Below are 26,936 nucleotides of genomic sequence, written 5' to 3'. Positions count from 1 at the left end.
GAGCACAGGCTCCGGACGCGCAGGCTCAATGGCCATGGCTCACAGGCCCAGCCACTCCGCGGCATGTGGGATCCTCCCGGACCGGGGCACAAACCCATGTCCCCTGCATCGTCAGGTGGACTCTCAACCACTGCACCACCAGGGAAGCCCGGCAGGCAGATTCTTAACCATTGTGCCACCAAGGGAAGTCCAAGGGCAATTTCTTTACTTGTATTTTTTTCACAATCTGTTGAATGTAATATAAGCTTAGCTACATTTACTCTCATTTTCTCCTATAGGAAGGAAATCATTCAACTAAGTGACCAGAGGAAAACAGTGTATGAATTTCAAGATCTGAAAGAAAGAAGAGGAAGAACGAGGAATAAAGTGAACCTCTTCCTTGAAGATCTTCAAGAAGAAATTGATTTGCACTCCCGTGCCCGTAATGCAAGCATTATGGGTAAGAGAGAAAATGCACCTCAAATGTCTGTTTCTGGACAGGAGTTGATAAAATTCATAGTGCATTCCATTAGTGAATCTCCCTGTGCTTATTGCCACAGCACCTGAGCACTTTAGAACATGAAAACACACCCATTAAAGGTATTATTTGTGCATGAATATTTCAACTTTTTAAAACATTGCAGAGACGGATAGCATTTGCACAAAATAACACTAACAATCCGCGATACTAAACAAATACTAAAACCCAAAATATTGTGATGCCAAACCATGCTAGGATCTCGTTTAATCAGCAGCTTGGAAATTCTATTATGGCCATAAGGAAATGAGAGAGACATGTTTCTGTGCCTTCCTGAGTATAAGCCACTCCATTTCCAGCAACCACAAATGCAAAGGAATATGAGGCAAAAGGGACCTAAACAATTTCTCTCAAGAACTTTGTAGGAATTTGGAGACGTGTAACATACTAGAAGCCTGTAATTCATATTGCATAATTCTTAAAAATGAACGGGAATTATGCCAAAATCAACTTGGAGGAGAAATGGAACTCTAAAGCAGAACTTGAATTAGCTCATCTGCTGATCTCCCATGAGATCCTTGTTATGTTTGGAAATGGACAGACAGCTTGTTAGTACGAGGAGAGGCAGCTCCGAACTTATTCACACCAAACCCATCTAGTTGAGCGGTATAAGGGAAAATATACGTGAAACCTATCTCAAGGCACAAACATTGTCTGCTTTTCCTCATCCTATGTCTATGGTCCTGTTTGTCATCTGATCTTGAGCTAAAAGAGAAAAAAACAGATGGCAATTATGACCCTAAAGGAAGGCCTAAATTTGATGAAATCACTGTTGATGACACTCAATAAATGCTACATAAAGAGTAAGGAATTTGTTCCGATTCCTAATCTGGAAGAAGGTGCCCACTGAAAGAACTGAAAATCCGTCAGCAGTCACCCAGGCCAGGTAGAAGAGAGCAAAACTGCCCCATTCTGATTCTCTCAAACTTGCAGTCCAACAGCAATTACTGGGCTTTTTGTCGATGCCTGACACTGTGTTGAACAGCAGAGACGGGCAGTAAGTCTCACCCTTGAGTCATCCCAGTCTTGTGGGGGGAAGACAGACATATAAACAATGCCCAAACAATGAAAAGACTCTATCAGAACATTTTCAAGCTACTTCGGGAGCAGAGTAGAGAGAATGGAGTTCTTCCTGGGTCTATTAGAAAAGGCCTCTCAGAATAAAGATAAATTTGCCAGTTATTTCAAGGCAGAAAATCATTCCAAGCAATAGAAACATGGCTTTTTGTTCGTTTGTGTGTGTGTGAGATGGGGGGGGGTGGGGATAGGTGGTTCATGATAAATGAAAATCACAATATAGTGAGTCCGTTAGTGTAAAAACCAGTAAAAACCAGGAATGTTGAAAAGATAAAGTGCGTCAGTTATTTCAAGGCAGAAAATCATTCCAAGCAATAGAAACATGGCTTTTTGTTCGTTTGTGTGTGTGTGAGATGGGGGGGGGTGGGGATAGGTGGTTCATGATAAATGAAAATCACAATATAGTGAGTCCGTTAGTGTAAAAACCAGGAATGTTGAAAAGATAAAGTGCAGTTGTCATGCCTGGATTATGACTACATAAGAGTAAAGATCAGAACCCTGGGCCTTTGGTTCCTAGAACAGTTTAAAGCCCTAAGATACTCTCATTTACATTAAAACATCCCACATTACTATCAGGGATTTGTGTTTTCATTACAATATGGAAAATACAGAGAAGTATTTAAGAACACAGGTTCTAGAGTCCAACTACCTGGCTTCAAATCCTGGCTTCACATCATACTATCAGTGAGACCTTGCTATCATCAGAGCCTCCTTTTCTCACTGGTAAAACCGGTGGTGGTCGTGCTAACCGCTTGACAGTGTTTTGTGGAGATCAAGGATGAGAACTGATGAGAAGGCCAGGTGTATAGAAAGCACTCAGCACGTTAGCTGTTGTCATCAGCCTCAACATCAGAGGTCAGCAAACTACAGTCTGCCCGCAAATCCTACCCACAGCCTGTTTTTGTAAATGAAGTTTCATTAGGGGACCACCACCTCGCCTATTTATTTATGTGGTGTCTGTGGCTACTGTCACTCTACAGTGGCAGTGCTGAGTAGTTATGACAGCAATGTGATGGCAGGTAAGCCTAAAACATTTATTCTCTGGCCTTTTGTAGAATGACTTTGTCAACTCCTGCTCTATACAGTGAGGTGAACTTAGTTGTTTCATCATATTAGATTCATATGGGTGGTCAAAATTAATACCTTACATTTGGGGAACACTTCACAGAGGGTCTTTATATTATCTCACTTAATCTCCACAAATGATCATCATCAGTTTACAGATAAGGAAACACAATCTAAGAGACTTAACAGATTTGCTCGAGGCCATACCCAGACAGTAAAGGGAGAAGCCAGCAATCAAACCCATGTCTGCAAACTTAAGCCTCAGTGCTCTGTAGCTATTACATGTATATCTATGATGCGACATCTGCAAGTTTGAGAAAATCAGCATGGGGCACTTTTGCTTTCTTCTGCCTGTCTTGGGTGACTGCTGACAGATTTTCAGTTCTTTCAGTGGGCACCTTCTTCCAGATTAGGAATGAGAACAAATTCCTTACTCTTTATTTATTTTATTTATTTATTTATTTATTTATTTTGCGGTACGTGGGCCTCTCACTGCTGTGGCCCGTTGCGGAGCACAGGCTCTGGACGCACAGGCTCAGCGGCCATGGCTCACGGGCCCAGCCGCTCCATGGCATGTGGGATCTTCCCGGACCGGGACACGAACCCGTGTCCCCTGCATTGGCAGGTGGACTCTCAACCACTGCGCCACCGGGGAAGCCCAATTCCTTACTCTTTACTTCCCTGTTAAGTGCAAATTCAAGGGAGAGGATGTTGAATTTTTGTATTGATCATTGAGACCAAGACAGTCTAGTCAAATTGGGGAATGATTATCTCGATAACCCATGTATAATTTCATTTGTTTTCACAAAATTTATCTTACCTCAATTTGTGTTGAGGCAGATTCCTCAAAGAGCATCAAGAAGTACTACCAGAGCTCTATCTGCTGAAAAGAAAACTAATGAAACTACTTCCATCATAGATAACTCTAAAAAAAAACAGGAATGACTTACTTACCATCTTAGATACACTAACCTCAAAAGAAAACTTGTCATTGGAGAAATTAAAGCAGATCCAGATACCAGATATTCAAACATTGCATGAAAAGGTAAATATTCATGACAGTATAGTCAAAGTGTTTGTGGTTTCTACTTGATATACAGACCTCTTCGATTGTATTTCCCTGTCTTACATTTTATTTTTTTATTTATATTTTATAAGTGTAGAAAGTATCTATATATAATATATATTTAATCTAAAAATAATATAAATGTTTATATTTTATTTCTTAAGTCAAAGTTTGAGAAAAATCAAAGAGTAAAGATTGTGGCTTGATTTTATTATCTTATGCTATTTACTTTTTCTCAACTGGTACAGATTATGGACATTTACTCCTCCTGCCTCATAAGTAAAAGGTACTTTTTATTTAAAAAAAAAAAAAAGAAATTAACATGGAAATGCTAGACATGTGACTATTTCCCCCAAAACTATAAGTGTAAAAGCGACATTGATTGGCCCAAATGCTGATAACAAATAAGTTAGATATTTATTCAGTTAACTAGGAAATACTTAATCAGTCATATCCATGTACTAAGTGTGAACAGCTATTGAAGAAACACATATGAATAGAGCAGTGTCTTGCCTTGATGAGCCTGGAGGATGTTAGAAAAAGCTCTGCCAACAAGTTGCTTTTTCTTTTTAATTTTTAAAAAATTTTGGGCTGCATTGGGTCTTCATTGTTGCATGCGGGCCTTCTCTAGTCGTGGCGAGCAGGGGCTACTCTTCATTGCAGTGCATGGGCTTCTCATCGCGTGGCTTCTCTTGTTGCAGAGCTTGCGCTCTAGGTGCACGAGCTTCAGTAGTTGTGGCACGCGGGCTTCAGTAGTTGTGGCACACGGGCTTAGTTGCTCCGTGGCATGTGGGATCTTCCCGGACCAGGGATCGAACCTGTGTCCCCTGCACTGTTGACAGGTGGATTCTTAACCACTGCACCACCAGGAAAGCCCCAACAAGTTGCTTTTTAACATAGATACTTTCTCCTGTCAGGTGTATGGAGGAGGGAACATGCCCTGTGTGCTCTTGTCCTGTGGTGGCCCGAGCTGTCCCGGCTCCTGACCCTCTCGAGGAACACCCTCCACAAAGCTCAGGAAGCAGAGTTCGTGATTCGCAATTTGAACAGCCAAGTTCAAGGGTTGAAAAATCAGGTAAACGATGTCTTCTCATGCTTTATTTGTAAAATTAATAGCAATTTAAAAAGCAAACTATTTGAAATTTTTTGAATTTCCATTTAACTTCTAAGTGATAAGGGTAGATTCTAGATGTTAGGCGTCTTGTGCCTGACAATATAGAATAAAAATATAGATGTGGGTATGAATGGTGATTTAGAAGTAGCTGTGAATATTGGTGTATTTTCTCATATATATGTATAGCGTGTATGTGTGTATATGGTGAGAAAGAAGAGAAGAACCTCAAAGTATATGTTTGTAGGACATATACAGACTTGTGTGGATAGGTTTCCTTTATAGCAAACACTGCATAGAAATGTGTAAACTCGTAGCCTTGAAGGTTTCAAGCTATAGAGCTGTCAAAGTAAAGAATATTTTTCATAAATTCAAGGGCATGTTTGAAATTCTACTAAATAGACAAATTTTGATGTTAGAATTTAATTTAATATTAGAAAATATTTTAAGGGGAATATAATGCCTTGAACTCTTTCCTATGTTGATAAACATGATAAAGTTGTTTTAATATTCAAGTACCTGATAATGGAATCTCTAATAATTTTAAATGGTTTCATTTACTTTTCTGGTCATATTAATAAATGAGTATAATTTTTAATTACCTATCTCTCTTTAGGGTTTTTTGGTGAATACGTTATATTTATCTGGAAAGGATGAATACAATTTTAGGTGTTTGGTAAATACATTGTGTTCAGCTTAAAAACAAGTTGATGATGTGCTCCCTAGTTTGCTTTTTTTTGGCGGGGCAGTATACATAGAGCCTTTGATGAAGAAAAAAGAGCTGAATTTTTTACCAATGTAAGGTAAATACTATATCAGTTAGCATTGTTGTTTTCAAGCAACAGAAACCAACCTCTCACCAAAAAGGAAGACATCTGGGTCTCAGAAGTGAGAGGAGAATAGAGAGCCAGCCTTGGGAATGGGGTGAGAAGCACAGCAATGAGACACACTCCTGCACATGCGTACATGCAGAGCACCAGTTTGCTCCATGAGCCTCGCCTCCATGCATCCGACCCCGGCTGGTCCTATGTGCTTGCTCCACAGGCTCCAGATCCAAGTTCCAGAGCAAGTCTCTGATTAAGTTAGAGAACATCCCCACACATCCTAAATGTTGAAAAAAATTTTTTACGTAGTCATAGTTCTATATTGCCACCTAGTTTTTCACTTGTGTGTTAGTCTTCATTGCTTTAACAAATATTCATTGAGTACCTACTGCGTGCTGGACATTTATCTGGATGCTGGGAATATAGCAGTGAACAAACGCAAATCCTGGTCCTGCATCCCTGTGGTTAAAACAGTCCTTAATGGTTTAATGTAATTTTAAACTACTATATTGCCCCTTCTCAAAAACCAGAAATCTCACACCATTTAAATAAGCCCCGTGTTAAGCTATTACTTTTAAAAGATAACCCCTGAAGTGTATAATAGCAGAATCTGGCTTAATCAGCACATAAATGGAGAACTGGAAAAGGATGGGGGTTGTCATGTTGATAAAATGATGTGCTATTTTCCTCTTGATTAGAAGGGGGAAACATGCCAGAAGAGATTATGAGAGAATTCTCAGGAGTCATGACAGAGGATGGATTGCAGGGAGATGTTTTAAGAGTGAAGTAATTTAGCAATCTTTCTTTCTGAATATGGCATCAACTAATGTACACTGAGATTTCATGTGTATAATTTGGTGCTTCCTGTCCAGAGTATTTATTTCTGGAATTCTCATCTTACTTCTATGCATTCTTACTCACTGCTTCTCCCTTTTATTTTCTTATTGAAATATAATTGACATAGAATGTTGTATTAGTTTTAGGTATACAACATAATGATTTGATATATGTATGTATTGCAAAATGATTAGCACAGTAAACTTAGTTAACATTCATCACCACACATAGTTACATTTTGTTTCTTGTGATGAGAAGTTTTAAGATCTTTCTTAGCAACTGTTACCCATTTTAAAGTTTAAAAAGTTCTAGAAAATTAAGGAACAACTCCAAAAAATTAAATTACATATTTTTAATCATGTAAATATTTCTTTTTGTTTCATCATTTGCCAATGACTACCATTAAATCCTTTTCCACAAAATCTGTGTGGCTTAAATTAGGCTGCCTATTTTTGTGGGGAAATAAAGTGAGATTTTCTTTTTTCCTTAACTATGTTTGATCCTAATTAGCCCTGCTTCTGTCACAGTTAATTTATTAAATACAGCTCAACTTGAGGATGATATTGTCCTATTTCTCTTTGTTTTTTCTCTTTCTCATTTGTTGGAATCCCAGGAAAAAGTCCGTGACCTTTCTCAAAGCACACAGTTAAGAATTTGCACTTCTAGGTTGTAAACATTTTAGTTCTATCATTCCTCCACCAAGTGTACACAGTATCTGGAATTTATCTTTGTAGCCTGCTCTGAGTTCAAAGTCGTTTATTAAAGGGAAGAATGCTTTCTTTTTACTCTCAAAGAAAGTACATTATCTGAATCAGAAGAATGTTTAAAAGAGTATTTTAGCTTATATTAAACTTATTATTTAAACTTAATATTTTAACTTATATTAAAGAATATTTTCTCAACTTACTAAACATAACCATCACTGTAAGTTCTGTGACATTTGTTGATATGATAGAATGCTAAAATGTCATTAAAACAGAATTTGTGTTTTCGATTTGTATCACGAAAAGTCATTAGTCCTACACCAATTAATTGTTTTCAAATAACAATTTTGATCACTAGTAATGTTTTAAAAGATAAGTTCACATTATTAAGAAAACGTGGTAATGAAAACAGATAATATCAACTTTTAAAAGAGTCCTTTAACATGAATCTATTGTTTAATCATGTAGACTTCTGTTATATTTTTAGTGACCTCTATTTGGTCCAGCTAAGTAAGGAAACGTCACAGAATGTGCCTAATTGTTATGTTTGCCTCATTGTTGTTTTTTTCTTATTCCAGATCAAAAATATAAGTAAACTGGCAGAAGTCTCCAAAAACAACGCCTTACAGCTAAGTGAGAAACTGAGGAATATGAACAACCAAAGTGTATCTGAAGAAGAAAAAATGAGTCTTTTAATCAAGAAACTGAAAATGTTCTTATTAGGTAATTTTTTTTTTAATATTAGGATTGGGGCTTCCCTGGTGGCGCAGTGGTTGAGAGTCCGCCTGCCGATGCAGGGGACACGGGTTCATGCCCTGGTCCGGGAGGTTGCCACATGCCGCGGAGCGGCTGGGCCCGTGAGCCATGGCCACTGAGCCTGCGCGTCCGGAGCCTGTGCTCTGCGACGGGAGAGGCCACAACAGTGAGAGGCCCGTGTACCACAAAAAAAAATTTTTTTTTAAATATTAGGACTAGTTTCTGTCCCTCCCACACACTCTTCCTCTTCTTCTCTCTCCCTGTCCTCCTCCTTTTTCTTTCTTTTTTAATTTATACTCAAACATCACAACCAACTCCAAATTACGTTAACTGGAAATGACATGGCTAAATCAGAAACATGATATACTCCTTGATTTTAAATTTCTTCATGGAAACAATTCCAAAATATTAACTCTGTATCAAAAAAAATATGGCTCTGTGTAAGATTAGTTTAGTAATAAAATTGTAGAATTTAGTTAGAATTCCAAAGAAGTGAACTTGGTCTTTAAAGTTATTTTTTTTTAACAAGGAAAATCTAACATGAAGACCCTGTCAGATTCCACAACTTTCTCTGCTGACAGAGTGTGTGAGATCAAGGTACGCCAGCTGTTGGTTAGTATATCAAATACTGAAGTGAGGTGGCGTCTAAAATATTGGTTATTTTAGATAACTATTATTGACTGTTTTCCAAGACTCGTGTTGGCTTTCTGTGACCAAAGGGTGAACTATTGGATTCATTATTATTATTAATTATAATTTTGAACTTAGTGTCCTTCATTGTGCCTTATTTTCGGAGAGGTTTGTTTTAAACTCCAGAGAACTATTAGTTAAAGATAAAAATCAAATAGTACAGCTGGAAATTGACGGGAAATCTCGCTTTCGGTAAATAATGTCATTTGGGTACAACAGTACGTGGAATTGATCTGAGGAGGCTTTCTTTCCTATAGCCATCTTCCAAATTCAATAATTTAATATTCTCCACATGAATTAATAGACAGTTGAGATGTCGGTTACAATCTTTGCAATCACTTTATTAAACCTGTTTATTTGTAAGAGACCCCTGTGGCCAAGTATTCTTTCCATCTCACTGTTTCTAGAAATTGTATTAGCAGCTTTAGTCCTGATTTTCAAAATTAGAAAAAAATAGAGAGTAAAAATGATCAGTAAAAATGACCAAAATAAGCAGTAAAAATGATTGGGTGTGGGATCAGTCAGCTGGACATTTTGTTTGTTCAAAAGCAAGTTTTCAGTGAGCGAGCTAGATGGACTGATATTAACTAGACACAAATCCAGGAACTGTGTGAGGAACACAGTAGCTCTTTCTGCAGATACAAGTCAATTCAGACGCCAAAACTAAAACGAAATCAGAGCTGCCACAGCGTCCTCAGTTCCAGCAACGGTCACAGAGCCTACTCCTATACTAGTTCTCATTGCTACTAAATAAGTTTCTAATGAAAATGTCACTTTAATTAGCCTAAGGAATTAGGGGAAAAAAACTCAGATTATTACAATAAAAATTAGACTAGACATCAAGAAAAATCCTATTCCATAAGAAGAACTTTCCTGGTCAGGGTCCAAGACTCTTGGTCACCAGGAAGCAGTGCCCTTCACCCACCCAGTTCTTTGTTTTTCTTGGCTATAAAGCCCAAATAAGATGATCATTACATTTATGGTGGCCACACTATTCAGGTCTTCTTTTACCATCTTAATATTTTCCTTACGGTCTGAATTCCTTATTAACAGAGTTATGTGTCACTTCTCCTGAAAGTGAATTTATAATCACTTGAATATGAATTTTTAATCTCATAATAAATGCCAAGAAATGTTTCATGACTGAATACGGGGTTAAATTCAATTCACTCTTTATTAGAACTTTTTTTTTTTTAACAAAAGTTACTATTTCTAGAAAGAGCCAACTCCGTGATTCTGTTTAAAATATGGTGTTAATTTATTCATGAAAAATTCTCATCACATTTTTTTCAAAAACATAGGAAGTAAAGTATTCCTTTTGGGACTTCCCTGGCGGTCCAGTGGCTAGGACTCTGCTTTCACTGCCAGGGCCTGGGTTCATTCCCTGGTCGGGGAACTAAGATCCCACAAGCTGCAGGGTGTGGCCAAAAAAAAAAAGGAAGTTAAATATTCCTTTTACATATTAAACAAGAATAGCTAAAGCAGAAATGAGTGCAAAGAAGATGTATACTGGGGTCATGTCACTCAAATACGAAAAGCTATCCAGGCCTCCCATTGTCCTTTTTTAAAAAAAATATTTATTTACTTATTTATTTAGCTATGCCGGGTTTTAGTTGCAGCACGCATGCGGAATCTAGTTTCCTGACCAGGGATCGAACCACGGCCTCCTGCATTGGGAGCGTGGAGTCTTAACCACCGAACCACCAGGGAAGTCCCCACATTGTCTCTTGAATGAAGTCCAGTTTCCTTAGCCTCACATTTAGGGGCATGTGTGATCTACTCCCAGCCTTTTTTTTTTTTTTTTTTTTAACTTTTTTATACACTTTTTTGCTTTTTCAGTTACTTTTTTAGACCCCCCCCGCCCTCCACTGGCCAGCCGGGAGTGATCCACGCACTGTTACCTGTTCCACCCTGAGCTTGGCCTCGGCAGAGAATGCCCTTACCCCTCTTCTCACTGCACGTCTCCACAAATGTAATCTGTGCGGGCCTCCAAGACCGGGTTTAAATGCCGTCTTGAAGTTCTTCCTGAAGTATTTTCTCCTGCCTCTGAACCCCACATCATTCTGGCTTACGTTTATCACTTCTGTTCTTAAGGGACCAGTAATCATCTAAAGTGACTTATAATTCCCCACTTGGTGGTGAACCCCTTGAGGATCAGATCTGTGTCTGATTCATCTCTAACTTCCCCCGTGGCACTCAGCATCTGTGCCTCGATAAGGAGCCAGAGAGAGACAAAGAGCTATTACCCCACATCCCGACAGTCCATCTTAGGCGCTTTAGTTCTCAAAGGGGGCCAATTTTATTCTTCTGAAAAGCAGGACATAGATGTATTTAAAGGTTTCTCCCCCCCACCCCCGTCCCCGTCCCCAGGCTGCACTTGGCGGCATGCGGGCTCCTAGTTCCCCAATCAGAGATCGAACCCATGACCCCTGCCAGGGAAGCACAGAATGCCAACCACTGGACCACCAGGGAGTTCCCTAGAAGTTTCTTTACAATACGTTAATCATACTGTAAATTACTCTGTTTTGTTGCATCCCCTTCTCAAAATAGGCCCTTGAGCAGTAGCATCAGTTATAATTGCCCAATTATGCTGGTGAGCAAAAACTGTGAGCCTTTTTAATGTCATGGAGGATTAGAGTAGAGTTTTGTTGAGTCCAAACCCAGTGCTTCCCCATTGTCTCATTCATGGTATTTGAATCTCTTTTTTCTTTTCTTTTTTTTTTTTTTTTTTTTTTTTTTTTTTTTTTTTTTATTGCGGTACACGGGCCTCTCAGTGTTGCGGCCTCTCCTGTTGCGGAGTACAGGCTCCGGACGCGCAGGCTCAGTGGCCATGGCTCATGGGCCCAGCCGCTCCACGGCATGTGGGATCTTCCCGGACCGGGGCACGAACCCGCATTCCCTGCATCGGCAGGCGGACTCTTAACCACTGTGCCACCAGGGAAGCCCGAATCTCTTTTTTTAAATTGAAGTATAGTTGATTTATAATGTTGTTAATTTCTGCTATATAGCTAAGTGATGCAGTTATACATATGTACATTCTTTTTTATCTTTTCCATCATGGTTTATCACAAGGTATTGAAGATAGTTCCCTGTGCTATACAGTAGGACCTTGTTGTTTATCCATCCTATATATAATAGTTTGCCATTGTGTTTGAATCTTAATGACATCTAAACATTTTAATTGCTTTTGAATCTGTACTTATAGTAAGCAATTCTTGTGAGGACATTTTGTAGCACACGCAGTATTCCAAATCTGTCATTTTTTGTTTTTCCAACAAGCATTGAATGAATTCAGCTTTACATAAGCAGCATTTCTTTCAGAGAGAAGGGAAAATAGAGGACGAAGAAGCATCTGTGAGACATATACAATAATCCCTGTATTCTAGGGACACATCATCAAATGCAAAGTAACTTAGAATTCATTGTGGTGATATTTACAAGGTAGAATGATAAGGAGACACAATTACCTAAAACCCATCTTCTTATTTAGGAGGATAACACGCCTCCAGAGGACATAGAGAGGGTTGCAAATCGTGTACTTGACATCCACCTACCAGTAACATCGCAAAATCTGACCCATGAATTTGACGAAATACGGAAACTTGCAACTCTGTGAGGACTACAGGACAGAGGAGAACAGGCTACATACAGCAGCAGATGGAGCCCGAAAGGTTTTGGTGAAGGCAAAAGCAGCTGAGTAAGTACAGTATTAATATTCTCCTCCTTCTCTTAACAGGCCATCTGCCAAAAGGCCATCTGAAAAATATTTGCCTAAGGAGCTATAACGTTCAAATGAAATTACCCTCTGATAGTTCGTTGCCCAAAATGAGGGCTAAGCTGTCTGTGGAGGTGCCCCAGAAAGCTGGGAAGCTGGGAGGCATTGTGCAGAGATGCTTGTTTCCCATTTTCCTTAGTCTCTGAATGCCCTTCCAGTGTCTGTTATCTCCTTATACCAATGTACACCAATAAATGCCATGTATTAATTACATGCCAGTATCTTAACAAGTGCTGGGACTGTGTATTCTTCCTTTCTTGCATACCTATTTATTTTTTAAAAAGTCTTTATTGGAGTATAATTGCTTTACAATGGTGTGTTAGTTTCTGTTGTATTACAAAGTGAATCAGCTATACATATACGTATATCCCCATACCTCCTCCCTCTTATGTCTCCCTCCCACCCCTCTAGGTGGTCACAAAGCACCGAGCTGATCTCCCTGTGCTATGTGGCTGCTTCCCACTAGCTATCTATTTTACATTTGGTAGTGTATATATGTCCATGCCACTCTCTCACTTCGTCCCAGCTTACCCTTCCCCCTCCCCGTGTCCTCAAGTCCATTCTCTACGTCTTGCATACCTATTTTTGTTTCTTTCTGTATTTACTACAATATCAGTACTTCGAAAATCTAGATTAAAGAAAGTATATCACATTAAAAATATGACGGTGAGACAGAGAAGAAATGAACACTAGTGCCCCAGGAGTAATACAGGAGTAGAATGATACATGCGGTACACAAAGTCAACCAACTCTTGCTTCCTTTTGCCCTTGTCGACTTAGCCAAGCAAAGAGGAAAAGCCACCTTGATGTTTTTAGGATCATGGGGTGCTGTGAATCCAGGTCGTAGGGTCAGTGGATGATGGTACCATCATCAACACCCATCACCATTTTTGGACCCCCAGAAGCAGAGTTGATACCTGAGCTGCCTTCACTGTCTCATCATCCACCTCTACAAGTGAAGTTCATCAGACTCCACTGAAAGCCCAGCCCCTTCTGGTTTTAATATTTCAAACTAGGAAGATTAAGCAACTGGACACAATCATGCAGCAATTAAAAATGATGTTGACGAAGGATTTTTAGTAACATGCAGAGATTCTTACAGTGTAATGTTAATGCTTGTAAAAAGAGCACAGGGAGATCAGCTGGGTGCTTTGTGACCGCCTGGAGGGGTGGGATAGGGAGGGTGGGAGGGAGGGAGACGCAAGAGATATGGGAACATATGTATATGTATAACTGATTCACTTTGTTATAAAGCAGAAACTAACACACCACTGTAAAGCAATTATACCCCAATAAAGATGTTTAAAAAATCTTCATTAAAAAAAAAATATATAACAGATTATACGTAGAAGAGGATCTCAATCATGAAAACAAAAAAACCGGTAGGACAAAAATGCTAGCATGTGCCAATATCTTAACAGGTGGTAGGATTACTGGTAAATTTTCCCTCCCTGATATTTTTTTCTTCTTTCTTCTTTTATTGGGGTACTTTCTCAATTTCCTATAATGAGCAGTACATTGAAAATCTAAAGGAAAAAAAGAATTCAGTAAAAAGATATGGGGGAAGGGTGAGTTATGAGAAGGAAAGCCTCCAGAACCCTCACTGTAATTGTAGAGAAAGAAAAGTATAGAAAGGGAGAGCAATATACTGTATGATTCCAACTATAGGACGTTCTGGAAAAGGCAAAACTATGGAGACACAGTGAAAAAAGATCAGTGGTTGCAGGGGTTGAGGGGAAGGATGACTAGGCAAGCACAGGAACTTTAGGACAGTGGAAATACTCAGTTTGATACTATAATGATAAATACATGTCATTATAAGTTTGTCCAGACCCATAGAATGGACAACACCAAGAGTGAGCCCTAATGTAAACTGTGGACTTCGGGTGTTTACGATGTGTCAGTATAGGTTCATCATTTGTAACAAATGGACCCTCTGGTGCAGGATGTTGATAATTGGGCAGGTTATGCATGTGTGAGGGCAGGGAGTGTGTGGGAAATCCCTGCACCTTCCTCTCAATTGTGCTGTGAACTTAACCTGCTCTTTAAAAAAAAAAAGTGTGTTTTGTTTTTTTTTTTTTTCTCTTCAACGGAGAGAAAGATTATCACTGGAAGGGGAGAGGCTGGGTTGGATGGGGAAGGGGTTTTGCCATTTAGCTATTTTTGTTCTCACACAAGCATTTCTATTGATGCCTCTGCTAAGATCTAGTTCCCTGACTTTGTACCTTCTTGCAAAGGTGCCTCTGAGCCCGCAGACCTAAGTACCTGGTGAATGTTGACTTGAGGTGTGCTCACTTCTGTAAAATAGACTATCACCTGGAAAGCTTGTGATGGTAACCTCTGACTGGGCCTCTGGGCAGCTGGAATGTCAGCGAAGCTTAAATAAACCTGAATAAACACAGCCTGAAAACACAGGGCCTTTCGTTCTCTTTTGCTCCCTCTGGAGCCTCTTGACTACCCCGCCCCCTACTCCAATCAGGATTTCAAGAGCGTTACTTAAGTTTGAGAAATCAGAAAACTGGAATTGGCCGAAGATAGTTTTTTGTTGTTCCCAGCTTGGCAGTTTTGTCCCCCAAACCTCTCTGCTTATGACAAGTTAAGAAGAAACGAGACCTGTATCCTTGATTTCCATATCTGGCAAAATCTGTACCTATGCATGCATATGTATGTGCTTTTACTGGCATCTAAATGTACCCATGTCTCAAGAGGAAGACTTCAGCACTTTGCCTCGCTTATGAATAAGTCAGTAAAGTTTTTGTTGAGTCGAATGAACTCTCAAGGTGAAATAAATGAATAATTGTATATTTATCTAATCTGATATGTTAATATCTTAGAAAAGCAGCAAATGTTCTATTAAATCTCGACAAAACGTTGAATAAGTTGCAACAAGTTCAAATCACTCAAGTACGGGCAGATTCTACCATCACACAGCTGACAGCCCAGATAACAAAAATAAAAAAGAACGCACTTGCAGGTATTTCTCTATCCTCCTTGAAACTAACCTGAAATAGACTTTGAGTGTGAAGACAGCACAGTTTTTATATCTCATCTTACCTGTCTGATGGAATTATTATGATGATAAATAAGATTATGATAGTATCATGCGTTTAATTAACGTTCTACAGAGTTATCCCAGCATTATTTCATCTCACTGTTGACCAAGCCTGGGGGACAAAGCAGGTGTTGCTGCCATCAGCTTGTAGATGAAGAAACTAAGACTCGAGGAGGTTAAGTCACTTACCTAACGTCTCGCAGCTAATTAATGGTAGATGTGAGGGCAGTATTTATCCCTTCTGATACCAGGGAAAGTAATGGACTTCTGAAAGCTCACCAACCAAAGAAATTAAGTTAATTGTTGCCAGATTTTTATAACAAAATATGCGTGAAATCTCATAAGCGTTTCCTAAGACTGAAAGACTATCTTACCTGAAAGAAAGGGTTCCATCCACTGTTTGGCAGGAATAAAGCCACGGTTTAACCCAGGGGATAGATCAAGAAGAGGAAGCCTGGCAGCTGGAGGACAGATTAGGACCTAGACTGAGAGTCTGTGATGCATCTCTCTCCAGCACATCCTCTTCCCAGCAGATTGCAAGCTTCTCAGTCTCTGTTCTTCCCCGGAGTCTTAGATATCTAAGTACATGCATCCTGAAAAGAAAAGCAGAAAGCACCAGCACAGGAAGTCATGCACCTGGAAATAAAAAGCTCAGATATGAAGAGGTTGCATATATACGGGAGCAAAAAATAAAGACGGTTTCCAGGTTTTCCCCTTCTAGGCATCTACCCTAGAACAGGGGTTGGCAAAATACAGCCCAAGGGCCACAGGGACCCACCAACTGTTGTATCAAAAGTCACACCATTTTATTGGAATTCAGCCACGTATTGTCCATGGATGCTGTTGCACTACATGCACAGAGTTGAATAGTTGCAACAGAGATTTTATGGACCACGAAGTGTAAAATATTTACTAGCAGGCCCTTTCCAGAAAAAGCTTCAAGAGTCCTGCTCTAGAAAAACTCCCACCTATGCCCGAGGGCCTAGGAAGGGGCTTCGATTTCTAACAGCACGGTGGACCAGTATATCAAGGAGCCATCTAGTAGAAAAAAACCTGAAAATGTTAGATATTTTAACAATTTTTAAAATGCACAGCTGAACTGGTAAAAAATGGAGGAAATCTTCAGAGGCCAATAATGAACGGAAAACATGATCGAGACAGATAATGAAGCATGAACCTGATGGCAGGCAGAGGGCAGCTGTCAGTCCCTGGTGTATTAAAGCTGTTGGTTTCCCTGGCTGCCATGAGTAATAGAAAATGAACCCCATGCAAGGAGGGGATGAGACCCCTGCATAGAGAAGAGACCCCAAAAGGCAAACCCTCAAGGAAATGTTAAACTATTTCAGAGAGAGGAAGAGGCCGTAAAGCTATTAGCCTGTACATGGAGGGGGAGAGTCTTCACTAAGAATTATTAACAAGCTGGCTCTCAGGTGAGATGAGGCCAGAATTCGTACTACCTGGGTGGCCCTGGTAAACCAAGCTAAAAATGTCATTTCAAGTGGTCCTGGGTTGTCAGGGCCCTCAGATGCCTGACAGAGGCAATAAGAAATCCTTGCCAAAGGAATGTACCTTAAAACCAAGCCTCAAAGGATTCCCTTAAAACACACAATAAAGAAACAAATTGCCTTAAGCAAGAGGCCATCAGTGACAGTAAACAGAGTCAGAATGCAGGAGACTTTGGGTATTACCATTATTGGTAAGAAAAATCAAAGAAGGCATGAAAGTTTGACCAAAGAACAAGAGACAAGAGATAACAAATGACCTGTCAGACTTCTAGACGTGACAAGTATAGTCGCCGAAATAAGAAACAAGTATGAGGTATTGTTTATAAGGGAGAAAAAAATTAGAAGCCACCTACATCCATTGGAAAATAGAAAAATAAATTTTTGTATATTCAAACAATGGAACACTTTCAATTGGTAAAAGTGAGTAAAGAATTAAAAAAATAAAGAATAAGAAAAGAATAAAAAGAGTTATGCAAATTAACTTAGGTGACCTGTACTAGGATAATTTTGAATTTAAAAATTCAAGCTGCAGAAATACACAGGATGATGTACTTGCATAAAGTTTAAAAGTAGAAAATACTGTATATTGTTAGAAATACCAAATAAGATAGAGTTCAAAGCATGTAGAAGTATATGGAATGAGAAATATTAGATTCAGAGTAGTGGTGACCTTTGTGGGGGAGGGGGTGATGATGGTGGTACACCCAGGGTCTCGGCTCACTGGCAATACTTATTCTTAAGCCAGCTGGTGGGTACACAGATACGTGCCACATCTTCTCCTAGAACCTCTTGTCTGTCTGAAATATTTTTTATAACTTTTTTTTAAGGAACAGAAAAAGCAAAGGAATGATTTCTTTTCCCTTTACACCTAGCTTGTCTTCAGAGGGCTCATTACATCATGTATTTTCTTCTTTGTTACATAGAGAGACTGTCTCCTTCCTGGTCTTTCAACCAACAACAGGCTGAAAATCAGGCCCGGGAGACTGAGCTGGATTTAGCAAAGCAACAGTCAGCACTGGAGGGTGGACTTGCCCGGCTGCAGACCAAGTTGAAAGGAATAGAGACGAGGCCGTCTGTGTGGGAGCTCAGGCTGAATCGGCCGGGCGCCAGACTGGGGGCCTTGAGGAGGTCGCTGGTCCTACCCCTGCCACTAAGAGCAGACAACCGTGCTTCTTTGAAGGATAATCCCTTCACCCCAGATTTTTGTGCCATTTGTCAGCATTTCCTTTAGTGCTGGCCCATGCTCAGCAGTGCATGTTTGTAGGGACCCTGCTGGGCGTGGAGATGCTTCTGTAAGTCAAGCGCTGTCTCCAAAGAAGACAGGTTTTTGGCCAGATTATGTTAAGAGTTGTTTAGCCCCATCTACGCATCCCATATTACTAGTGACATCTTAGGCAAATTTTTCCTAAACTTCCAACCATTCACAATTTATGTCATGGGTCTATACTGTATGTATTCAGATCTGCCCACATATACAATACAATCTGATTGATCCCTTTACTCTAATTAAATCACAAAACGAAGTGAAAGTCATCTGCCAAAGAGAATAGATCAAGTTACAAAAATCAGAGTGAGTTCATGAAACAGTTGTGGAAAATGGCCTGTTCATTTCGGTTGCTGAAAGAAGCTATCAACTCATTTTCTTAGCAGGAAATCTTTGGTTGGTCACATTAATATAGCAGCTTAAGCAAAAGAAAGAGGTTGAAGTGTTCTTGTAACTGGTGTACTCTCTTGCTCTTAATTCCTAATGTGCTGGGTACATTTTCCACTGACTTGGGAGTTGAGGGCATTTTCTGTGGAACAGAGGTTGAGAAAGGTGATTCCTGCCCACCCTCTACCACTTCCATAGTGCATTCCTGGGTCTGGTGGTTATTCATCTATGTAACGTTCCAAGTTGTCAACCACTCAGGCTGACCCTGCAGATTTCTCTTCTAAACGCGAGGAGCCCTTCATACCCTCCTGCCTCCCTGCCTCCCTTCCTTCCTCATGCCCCTTTCACCTTTATGCCAACCAAATACTGTGTCCTTGCTGCTTCTGAACCTTCACCACTCTCTCTGACCTTCACCTTGCACTTGCAGCTGTTCGACCCAACTGAACCAAACGTTTGTCACGGGCAGAACTGGCTCAGTTCTGTCCTCTGTTATCTCTGACCTTAACATAGTTCAGGACAAATCATTGCCTTAACGTGAGAAAAGCCTTGATATTTTGTAACAGAAACATTTTATTTGTGACTAACTAAAGCTGAGCATCTTTTCAACCTGAAAAAAACGACCCAAACCATGCAAATAAAAGCCCTGTCGGAAATATCAGAGTGACTCAAGCGTCACTGACTGGATGATGGTTGCCGCTTATCCCTTTTATGAACATTATCAGGCAAACATCACACACGTGTGCATGCTTTATAAATATTTTCTGATGACGGGAGTATTGCTTTGTTACAGGAGCTTGTTGAGCTACAATGTCAATAAGCTATTCTTCAGCATAAGACAAGCGCGCCAGGACTGACAAAGGAAACCTTAGGGAAAGTGAAACAGCTAAGAGATGCAGTAAACTGGCTGCAGATACAGAGGACGAGATAAGAAGAATAACAGGTATCTATTCTTTAGATGTTCCCAGCTTTATTGAGGTATAATTGGCAAACAGAATTGTATGTATTTAAAGTGTACCCCGTGATGATTTGATGGACGTGTACATTGTGAAATGACTACCACAGTTAACACGTCCACCACCTCACATGTTTACTTTTCGTGTGTATGTGGTGAGAATGCTTCAGATCTACTTACATATACAATACAATCTGATTGATCCCCAGAACCCATTCATCTTATAACTGGAAGTTTGTACTCTTTGACCAACATCTCCCCCCATTTCCCCATCCCCCAACCCCTGGCAGCCACCATTCTACTCATTCTGTGAGTTCAACTTTTTTATTTTTTAGATTGCATATATAAGTGATATCATACAGATTTGTCTTTCTCTGTCTGGCTTATTTTCATTTAGCGTAATGTCCTCTAGGTTCGTTCATGTTGTTGCAAATGGCAGGATTTCCTTGTTTGTAATGATGAATTATATTTATACATATATGTGTATATATCTGATGTGTGTATATATGCCTCTCACACTCTCCTTATCCAGTCACCCATTGACAGACGCTCAGGTTGTTTCCATGTCTTGGCTGTTGTGAATAGTGCTACAGTGAACACAGGAGTACAGATATCTCTTTGAGATACAGATTTGGTTTTCTCAGATGTATACACAAATCCGGGATTCCTGGACCATGTGTAGTTCTCTCTATCCTTTTACCCACTCCCCCAGTTTGACAATAACATCATAATACTCCACCTTTCTGGTAGAACATATACCAATTTCAATTTATCATTGACACAGTTTAACCACTTCTGAGTCCACCGAGGAGAGAGAAGTAGGAGGTGGGTTTGTGACTGTAACGGAATATGCCTCGTGCCTGATTGATTGTTGAGCTCTGTCTGCATTAATTGGAACACACTGAGATTGCCTATGGTCACTTTGAAATGCCCTTGTCCTAACTTGGTACTTCTCAACCAGGGGTGATTTTATCCCCTCCCCTGGGGATAAAAATGTCTGAATACATTTCTGCGTGTCACAACTAGTGGTGCAACTAACATTCTAGTGGACGGAGGCCAGGGATGTTGCTAAATGTCCTGTAATGCACAGGACATCCCCCTGATAATGAACAATTATTCTGCCCGAAGTATCAATAGTGCCGAGGTTGGGAAACCCTGTCCTAAGCTGTGCTGCTCATTTTCTCCTCTCCTGCAAGTTACTTTTTTGGAGTTACGATCTAGACTCTAGGGTGCTAAGTCATTTATCATGGGTCTACAGGTAGCAATCCAGAAAAGAAACATACTCTTGAAAAAAATGGAAATTTTGATGCACTAGAAGTATAGCAAACATAGAACACATACAATCAGAAAGGTAATCAGAGTGGTTTTTTCCACAGCTGATATTCATGATCTGGGCAGTCATCATGTCCTGAACCACCTCTAAATCATCAAGAAATATTGAATGATAAGTGGTCTAGTTTTACTTCTAGTTGTATTTATTGTCTCCCACAACTTTAAAATTAGCCATATTCATTTCGAATATAAGTAACTCTCAAAATACTAAAATAACCCAGGGACTTGCCTGGCAGTCCAGCAGTTAAGACTCTGCACTCCCAATGCAGAGGACACAGGTTCGATGCCTGGTAGGGGAACTAAGATCCCACATGCCACAGGACGGGGCCAAAAAAAAAAAAAAAAACCAACTCTCACTTACAAATGCTACTTTATTATAAAATGAGTCGTTGGCCCTACAACTATTTATATCATTGTTATGAAATGAAAATCATGAGAATGCAACATTAGTGTGGGCCAAAGTCAGGAAAAATACATACCAAACTGTTACCATTAGATACCTGGGGGGGCAGGGAGGGTGAAGAGGAAAACACTACTTTTTACATTTACAGAATTGTTGTAAAAAGTAGTGAGTTTTTTTCACTTTCAGTATCTTCTTAATAATTTTAAAAAGGAAATACTAGGAAAGATTCAAAAAGACAAATGTTTTTACCTTGCACTCCATAGGCGATACCATGAAAAATCAGTTTCTGTTATTCCCAGACCTTGGTCCTTCCTGTGAGAACAAAAACACCGGGAGGACCTTTTCTGTCTTATATTTTATGTCAGGGTCTACATTGTTTCCACTTTTCCCCATAGACTAAAACTTTCACAGTTCTTAAAATTAGGTTGGAAGAGAAGTTTGAGTCAGGCGACTTCTCAGGTCAAAAGTAATGCATTCTAGTACTTTTGTTTTCTTCTCACCATAAGGCTGTTTTCACAACTCAGCAAGATAGGAAACTAAGACAGTGGTTTGGCCATCTTCCCAGCTCTGCCACTTGAGAAGAGGCTGAACCGCAAGGTCTGTGCTCTATTCCCCTCGGTTAGGAAGAGATGCCCATGGGATTCCAGAAAGGAGTCCCGACTTAACTTGACGAGGTCAAAGCAGAGAGAGTGGGGAGTGGGCCCCAGTCTGCAGCCAGGGTCCCTCCGCGGAGCTTTGTGTCAGTCAGCATCCCAGCAAGAAACAAAAAGCATACCTGGATGTAATTCTCGATTGTGCGTTTATAAGCAGAGTTGTCTCACTTATCTATTTACTGCATCACAAACTGTTCCCCCAATGTAATGGCTTAGAACAACAAGCGTGCTCTGTGTGTGTCTGGGTTGTCCGGGTGGTGCAGGTCTCTCCTGGGCTGTTACTCAAGCAGCTGCATTGTCTTATGGGTCAGCTGGCAGGTCTGCCAGGGCCCAGGCTTGGCTGAGATGCTGGGCCTCTCTCCACAGGGTCTTTCATTCCAGGCTGCTTTAGAGCCTGGTGGTCCCAGGGTTCCGTAAGAATGGGCAGAAGGCGCGAGGCTCTTGGTTGAGGTCCAGCAACATCATTTCTTCCACTTTCTATTGGTCAAAACAACTTGCAAAGCTGGACCTGGTTTGGGGAGAGAGGGTAAATAGACTCTATTTCTTGGTGGAAGGAACTAGAAAAAAAAAAAAAAACCACAGGAATTAAAGGAATCAACCAAGGGTGTGGAGGCCCTGGGTGACCAGCAGAGAAGCCATTAGCATCCCTGGACCTGAATGAGCCACGGGAAGGAGGAGTGTGCGTGCTGGGAAGCAGCGCTGGGAGCACGAGGACAGAAGGGAGGAGGCCACCCTGCAGGAGCTGGACTTGAGAGAGGGCAGGACTGCCAGAACCCTGCTGCTCACCAAGGGTGCATTCTGCTCGCTCTTGCCACCCTCTGGTCACTTCTCAGAACTGGCCAGTGGCCAAGTGTGAACGAAAGCCAGAGGTCCAGGGAGCCAGGTGATGTCATCTGTGGAGGCTGCCTTTCTTTCCAAGACACAGAGCAGGATGGGTCAAGGATCTGGTGGGGCAAATGAAAAGTATCCAGCACGATCTTGTTAACTTCCTTGGTAGAAACCCAAGGATCTGTTTTTCTTTTCGTACAAATACCCTTCCAATGCTGACTCCCCTGTTCAATCCCAAATGGCCCGTATTTGAAAGTTTCTGGCGATAGAATGCTCACCACCTTCCAAAAGCAGCTCCTTAGTCTTTGAACTGCTGTGACTACTAGAAAGTTCTCTGTATTCAGACAAAAATCTTCCTTCATGGAGCTTTCACCTGCTCCTTTCATTCTGTGTCCTCAGGATGACCAAAAACACATTTACTCTGCTTTTCTGGCCACAAATACTTGAAAATAGCTATAGCACACGCCCTGAATCTTCTTTCTCTGTATGAAACGTAAACATAAAAGTTAATGCCACTTTTGTTCACAAGACAATTTCATATTTCTCCAGCAATCTAGCTTGTTTCTCTAAACACATGCTACATGCTAGTTTAACAGTTACCCCAAACCAACTGAGTATCCAGGTGTGATATGACCAAGTGAAGAGGAACATTAACCTTCCTTCCTTTAGAAGTTCCACTTCAACCTAAGGTCAGTTTCTTTTCTAAAGGCCACTTCACACTCTTAACTATAGCTCTCTGTGCCTCTTCCATCCACTACTCTGTGGGCTCCTGGTTAGGGTTTACTATAATTCTCAGGTATTTGTTGGATGAAGAATGGATAAGTGAGTGGATGGATGGATGCATGCATGCATGGATGCATGGATGGACACATGGATGTATGCATGGATGGATTCATGGATAGATGCATGGATGGAATCATAGATGGATGCATGGATGGATAAGAGTGAAAAGCATCACTTTGCTTTTATTGTTCAGGGACTTCCATATCAGCAGAGAAGAATGAAGAAATGAACATGTCTTTTAAAAAAATGTCTTCAGTCTGTTTCCTGAAAGATTGGGAAGCCCTAAAGTGAGGGACCCTTACAGGATAGAAAGCCCAGAGATAAACCCATGCACATATGGTCGCCTTATCTTTGATAAAGGAGGCAAGAATATACAGTGGAGAAAAGACAGCCTCTTCAATAAGTGGTGCTGAGAAAACTGGACTGCACAGGGAGATCAGCTTGGTGCTTTGTGACCACCTAGAGGGGTGGGATAGGGAGGGTGGGAGGGAGGGAGATGCAAGAGGGAAGAGAGATGGGAACATATGTGTATGTATAACTGATTCACTTTGTTATAAAGCAGAAACTAACACACCATTGTAAAGCAATTATACTTCAATAAAGATGTTTTTAAAAAAGTGAATATAGGAAGAACAAACCTTTGAAAATACAGCACTTCACCAAATCCAATCAAGGCTTGTCCTCTGTCTTTTCATTTCTAATGAATTCTAACTAGCTTTAGACAAAAATATCAATTTGCTGATTTAGGTGAAAACCTTGAGAAATCTGGTGAAAATAAGTGCTTTATCCATTGAATCAAAACAGAAAACTAAATATGTCCTTAATTGACATATAAATCCCTGTGTTTGGTATAACATGGGTATCCAGGAGGAATCTATCAAATAGATATCATTTACTCCACTTTTTAAAATTACTTTTTATTGGAGTACAGTTGATTTACAATGTTATGTTAGTTTCTGCTGTATAGCAAAGTGAATCAGTTACACATATACATATACCATTCTTTTGTAGATACTTTTCCCTTGTAAGTCATTACAAAGTATTGAGTAGAGTTTCCTGTGCTATACAGTAGGTCCTTATTAGTTATCTATTTTATACCTAGTAGTGTGTGTATGTCCATCCCAATCTCCCAGTGTATCCCTTCTCCCCTTCCCCCCTTCGTAACCGTAAGTTTGTTTTCTACATCTGTGACTCCCATTTCTGTTTTGTAAATAAGTTCATTTGTACCATTTTTTAGTTCCACATATAAGCAATGTCATATGTTATTTGTCTTTCTCTGTCTGACTTACTTGACTCAGCATGACAATCTCTAGGTCCATCCACGTTGCTGCAAATGGCATTATTTTGTTCTTTTTACGGCTGAATAATATTCCATTATATATATGTACCACATCTTCTTTATCCATTCATCCATCAATTGACATTTAGATTGCTTCCATGTCCTGGCTATTGTAAATAGTGCTGCAATGAATATGGGGGTACATGTATCTTTTCAAATTATGGTTTTCTCTGGATATATGCCTGGGAGTGGGATTGCTGGATCATATGGTAGCTCTATTTTTAATTTGTATGGACACACAGAAGACCCCAAATAGCCAAAGCTATCTTGAGAAAGAGAAATGGAGCTGGAGGAATCAGGTTTCCTGACTTCAGACTATACTATAAAGCTACAGTAATCAAAACAATATGGTACTGGTACAAAATCAGAAATATAGATCAGTGGAACAGGATAGAAACTCCAGAGATAAACCCACGCACCTATGGTCACCTAATTTGTGGCAAAGGAGGCAAGAATATACAATGGAGAAAAGAGAGTCTCTTCAATAAGTGGTGCTGGGAAAACTGGACAGCTACATGTAAAAGAATGAAATTAGAACATTCTCTAACACCATACACAAAAATAAACTCAAAATGGATTAAAGACCTAAATGTAAGACTGAATACTATAAAACTCTTAGAGGAAAACATAAGCAGAACACTCTGACATAAATTGCAGCAGGATCTCTTTTGATCCACCTCCTAGAGTAATGAAAATAAAAATAAACAAATGGGACCTAATTAAACATTTACTCCATTTTCTTCTTTAAGATTTAGAAACAAAGATCCAAGCTTTGAATCTAAGTAGACAAGAAAAAGCTGATCAGCTGAAACAGTTGGAAGGTCAAGTCATTGCCATTAAAAAAGAAATTATTGAGCAAGAAAATAAATATGCTACCTGCTACAGTTAGGCGGAGTTAAAGTGCAAAATCACCTGTGCCTTCGTTTCTGGCTTCTCATGAGCAAACCTGAGGTGCAGTGCTGAAGTTGGGACGCACAAATGGTCAGCCTCTTCTGCCTCTGTCCCTGAGCCCTCTCCTTGCCCAGTGTAGCTGGGGAGTGAAGCTTGGCCAAGGCAATGCCACTTTATATGGAATAGAAAGGGAGTAGTAAAGGGATCATCTCTGGTTTCAGAAACCTTTCCTTTTGCCTTCCTTTCCTTTCATAGCCTAAGTATGACATACAATAGATATAGACATATGTACATATAACAAGTACAAATCTACAAATAAGTATGTATTCAAACTCATTTCAGTCCAGTGAACCTAAGTGTTAAATAAGTTGCTAGCAGCTGGGGTGGGGGGAGTAGGGAGTTCTCATCAATGGGAGTAAAGTTTCAGTTAAGCAAGATGAGTAAGTTCTAGAGATCTGCCTTATGTTATACATATAGTCAATGATAATGTACACTTAAGCGTTGAGTGTAAATCTCATTAAATGTTCTTACCACAATAAAATACATTTAAACAAATTTAAATCAGTATTTCTAATACTAGGATGGCATAAATATGGATGGGATATACTAGACTGTTCTGTAGTTTCTCTCTGGATTTGCTTTGTCTGTAAAACTCTTATTCTGTTCTGAATAGAACGCATACAGTTCAAAATATAACTCATTTTTACACCCACTCTCCTACATATTCATTCTCTCAACCAAAGGATTCTGTTTTTCCCAAATGGCACTAGAACAATATACAAGAAGATAAATATTGAGCTACTTTTCATAATCTGTCTGCAAGCATTTTTGCTGTAAGATCTACTGCTCATTTTTAAAAGACTAGCAATCATGTTCCTATTGTTTAGTATAAAAGATCAGATTGTTTCATTTCAGAATGGATCTGTGATTTCATATTAGCTTTTCTTGCATGTATGTTGTATGACAGAGCACACTGTGAACACTGCCCTTTGGAGGGGTTATTTTAAGGGAATTTGAACGTTTCAATTCACGTTTGTGAATGAGAAATCATAAACATCAACACTGATGTATAAAAGAGAAAAAGCAGCTGGAACCATTTCCATTAAGGACTGACTCATAACAGAT

Source organism: Neophocaena asiaeorientalis, unplaced genomic scaffold, assembly GCF_003031525.2.
Source record: "Neophocaena asiaeorientalis asiaeorientalis breed wild unplaced genomic scaffold, Neophocaena_asiaeorientalis_V1.1 scaffold373, whole genome shotgun sequence".
In the NCBI taxonomy this organism is placed as follows: Eukaryota; Metazoa; Chordata; class Mammalia; order Artiodactyla; family Phocoenidae; genus Neophocaena; species Neophocaena asiaeorientalis.
This window is presented reverse-complemented; position numbering follows the sequence as displayed.